Genomic DNA, 4,915 nt, shown 5'->3' on the forward strand with positions numbered 1-4,915 from the left:
TTTGCAGCCTATCCCTGATTTTACCTCCTGTATTTCTGTGTTTGTGCACTGGAGTGCTGTCCTAAGTTCCCTGTTTAGCCAAGCCAGTCTCCTGATAGATCTAGATGTTCTCCTGACTATCAGGAGGGACTGCTTTTATGATTGGGGGAGGTTGTCCTTAAAGACCTGCTGCTAGCTTTCCTGATCTCCTTTGCCCTTCAGAGCTGCCTACCATGGGATCCTGCCTATTGGTTCTCTCAGTAAAGCAGAGTCTCTTTCCTGAAGTCCAGGGGTTGTAGTCTTGCTACTCATCTTCCTCTCAGCATCTTGAACTCCGCTATTTCCAGGTCATTACAGTTGAGGCTACCACCTGTCAAACCATTTCTTCCTTATGTGTGAATAGCAAAGGCAGAACTGCTACATCTCCACTTCAGTTTAGAAATGCATTGACTGACTACATGGAAATAGCTTAACTGTGGGATGCTTATTCCGTCCAGTTCCATGCTGGCTAAGTGCATTGTTTTGAGATCAAATGTAGCCTGGAACTATTTTGGCCTAATTTTCACAGGGCTGTGTGTGCCCTGGCAGCTTTGGGCTATCTGCATTCATCACACAGGTAAGCTGCTCCCTGGATAATGCAGCTATGCATAACCAGGGGTTAAATACACATGAAATTAGTTTTAGTCATTTACTCTTCTCCTCTAGATTTTTTCCTGCTCTTTGCCTTTCTAGTTATGGCTTTATTCCTTCTCATGAAATGTCTTCCAACAAAATTTGTTGCTCTGTCAGTGTGCCAGTACAAAGAGAAAGGAATTAAAATACCCTAGTCTCTTGACAAGCTGCTTTACATAATTATGTTTGCATTCTGTTGGTGGTGTTCATGGGCCAACAGTGGCATAGTTGATGGCTTCAAGACTTCCCCAGACTTAAGAAGGAACTATCTGGTCATATACTGATATATTAAAGAGTGGAAAAAAATCCTGGGAGGCAGAAGTTTTCATTTTCTATTGTGTGATTTGTGCAAATGAACAAAATAAATGAAAATGGCTAAGAAAAATAAAAGCTGTCATTTGTTGACATGTAGTCATATGAAATATTTATTAGATAAATTACTGAAAGGCTAGAAACATGCAGAGTAGCTAAATAGGGCAGACATTAAAATCTTTTCAGTACTGGTAGAATTTAGGCATATGATACTAGCTGTGGTGTTTTATAATCATATTAGCCTTGCTCCCATCTCTGCATAGGCTTTGCATATTTTAGAGCAGCTATGTTTTAATAAAACATCAACATATTAGCGTGACATGTTAAAACAAACCAGAAAAAGTCAGGCAACTGGGACATCTTTCTGAAAATAAGCCAGGCTAGTCTTGCAAGATATGATTGAACAGTATGCTTGAGGCCTGACTCTACTGGGTCAGCATAGAATTAATAGGATAAAACTAAAGGAACCATTATTAGTGACTTAAATTCAAATTTTTCACATATCAGTCTCATAGTACATTTTAAGTCTGACATGACTAAATGTTACTAAATGTCATTTAACTGAATGTTTGACATAGCTAATAGAGCTGTCTTGGAAAAATAAATTAATCCCTGGATAAGAAATATTCCAGTTTAACACAGCATGGAATGAATATAAACTATAAAGAGTGTGCTTTTAACTTAGCAAGTTCACAAATTAATAGTTACTCTTACAAGGGAAACTAGGTTTGTTACTTTCATCAATGTTATTGCTGTACACTAAATATATTCTGCTGTGGCTCTCAATTTAACTTTTCTGATTATAAAAGTATATATTTTTCCTTGTAATTTTTCACACTTATTTAACTGCTGAGATATAGAATGACATGGTTGCAAGCCATTTTACCTCATTACTTAAGAGGATGTTTCTATATATCCCTAATTTTATACTTTCTCCTACCAGAAGGGATGTACAAGTAGAAATTGTTTCTGCTGTAAACAGGTCTCTGAGGTTTAAGATTATTCCCTTAGTGTGCATCCCAAAAGTTCCAGTACCAGGCTTATGTTCCTCCAGATTATTTGATGGCAGATGTCAAAATCCCAGTTCTCTCTAAGTGTACTTCTTGCAATGAAACAAGCACAAAGAATATGCAGAAATTAAACCAGGAGTAAGAAGTCCCTTATGAGAGATCTCTGAAAAGATCTAGATCTCTCCCACTAGATCTAGAGTTCAAGCACTGTTTTTCTTTAAATTGTGCTCCTTTGCAATCCTAGTGTAAGCCTCTAGCTATAATCTAATTGTCAGCTAGATGGATGCTTAATAGTGCAACTTATTCACCTATTCAAAGACTACTTTTTCAGACGAACAGAGGCACCCATCTTTGTGACACAAGCTGCGAAGTTTTGTTATAATCTTTTGCCTATCATCAGTTCTCCAGGCTTAATAGATGACAGGAACATAGCCTCAAGCACATTTTTTTTCAGCAACAGTTAGTCTGTTATCTCTTATTACTCTTATTCAGAAGTACATGGGCTTTTTTAGGTGTATATAACTGAGGAGAGAGGTAGAAAAATCCAGTTGACATTGGAAGTTAAGAGTTTTTGGGAATGAAAGCAAGTGAATGGATATATATTATTAAAAGTTATATATACACACAACAGATTTTGGGTTTGTTAGCGTAGATTTCTATTTTGTATTAAGACTAGACCCCTTTCTAGCATTTCTTCTGAGGAAAAATATTTTGTCAGGTTTATAGTGTGTTAAAGTAAACACAAGGAAAGAAACAGGTTCACAATATAAAATCTTCAGTAGTAACTCCAGCTCTGTTGGTATATTTTTCGTTACCAAATCCTCTATAGGGTATACAAAACCAGCAGAATAAGTAAGAGCCTTTAAGTATCAGTTCAGGAAAAAAAACAGTCTTGTCTGGAGTACATTTCATCTGCTTTAACATCATAATTTAAACAGTCTGCATTGAAATCGAAAAAGCCAGAGTAATACAGAATCAAATACTTGGAACATTGAAACAATCTTTTTTTCTTAGATAATATTCAATAATAAACACATATAAAAACACATTTCTCATCATTAACATAGTTATTAATATATGGACCAGCGCCATAAGTAGTCTAAAACAGAGGTTCTTCATTGAGCAATTTTCGCTGGGCTTTTATGCCACTGAAAAAAATCTGTAGAGGGGCATAAAATTCATGACCAGCAAATATCCCCATGGATAAACCTCCTTAAAGCAGCCATTTTTCTTACAGCACTATTACACCATCATCAATAGCTTGTTGTTCAAGAATACAATTTACTACCAGAGTAAGTGTCTCAGGAAACCGGTGCCATCATATTTGGGTATCAGTTCCCGATTGTCTGCGAAGATGACCAAGGTAGCTAGAACGATTTCAAGTAGGTAGTTGATGGTAATGTTAGTCAACTGATTGGTGTACCCATTCCTCCATTTAGTGTGCTTTACTTCTTGTAACTTGCAGAAACGAGTAATTATTTTCCTGTTGCAAAATAATTAGTACTGTTGCACATTCAGTTTTGTTTTGGTTTGGGTTTTTTTTGACTTTTAATTACGTTACATATACCAAGGCTTTCAGTTCAAGGATATACAAGGTCTTAATTTACAGAATTATAATTTATGTTTTTAAGTTACAACATGGCTATACACTTAAGCCATATCTATACTACAAACTTTGGCCAGCAATCAGGGAGAATAGGCGTGATCATTGGTACCACACTGCACACAGACTGCTGTAAATGCCATTATACCTGGGGAAAAAAAACCAACAAACCCCTCCTCTCTGTAGAAACACGGTCAAAGTTTTGCTGGTATGAGTTACATCCATGCCAGGATGCAGGCACACTCTGCCAGTATCATACGCTAGCGCAGTTACACTGGCAGTGCTACCAGAGTCCCCATAGCTCCCATCCAACTCCTATTTCCCCCCACCTTTTTCTTTTTTTCCTTTCCTTCCTTTCAACTGTTGTGGTTTCACAGCTCCTGTATTTTTTTCCATCTTCAAAGCAGCATACCACATTTTCACAAAAGGAAGTATTCAAAAAGGTCATTTAAAAAGTTTTATTACATCAGTGAATCAGCAAATAGTATTTATTTCAAACAAAGCCACATTGTCTTTTTTTCTTCTTTCATCTAGATTTAGCTGTACCCAGTAGTAAAAACAGGACTATAAAATGTAGAATGGAGATGAAATGAAAAAGCTGATATATAATGAGGACTATTCAAACACTTTCAGCTCTTCTACCCAAAATGCAGCCAATTTGTGTAGATTTATGCTTTACATTTTCACATAACTATGTTTGTTATAGAATGCAATTATTTTATATGTAAATAAAAACCTCCTACAGTTTAGCAATATCTTTAGTTGTATAATGTAGATTCTGTTAATGATCTTGAAATAATTTAGCCTCCCTTTACAGACAAGGTGACGTTAACTGCATTTATGGGGTTGGTAATCAAATGCACTAAATGGGATGAATAATGGAAATGATCGCTTTCTATCTACCAGTATTTAAACCCACCAGCTGATTTTTTTCAGTGTAATAATAAATACTCAGTCCAGCCTCAAAACAATGAAATTTTAGAATCAATTAAGTTTGCTCAAAAGTAGAAAAATTCTACTAGAACATCATGTAGTCTTGAGATGCATGTCAATGCTTAGAACTTTTTAAAAAAACAGGTTTAACAGTTTAGGAATCTAACTAAGTGTTCTCCAGTAATGGCCTTTGCAAATATCAAATCCATGAGCTTACTTCAAGAAAGCAGTCAGATATGCAGAAATCTTAAGTCAATCCAGAATATGAACAAAACAGTAAATTTCCTTGGCTTTTGATTTCTTCAGTAGTTTAAGATCCAAGGAACTAGGGGGTTTGTTCACTTAGTAGGGGAAAAAAAAAGTTACTTTTAAACTCTGATTTACCATAAAAAAAAAAGCCCAGAGA

The sequence above is a fragment of the Tyto alba genome, unplaced genomic scaffold (genome assembly GCF_018691265.1).
Source record: "Tyto alba isolate M040663 unplaced genomic scaffold, T.alba_DEE_v4.0 Super-Scaffold_28, whole genome shotgun sequence".
Classification (NCBI taxonomy): domain Eukaryota; kingdom Metazoa; phylum Chordata; class Aves; order Strigiformes; family Tytonidae; genus Tyto; species Tyto alba.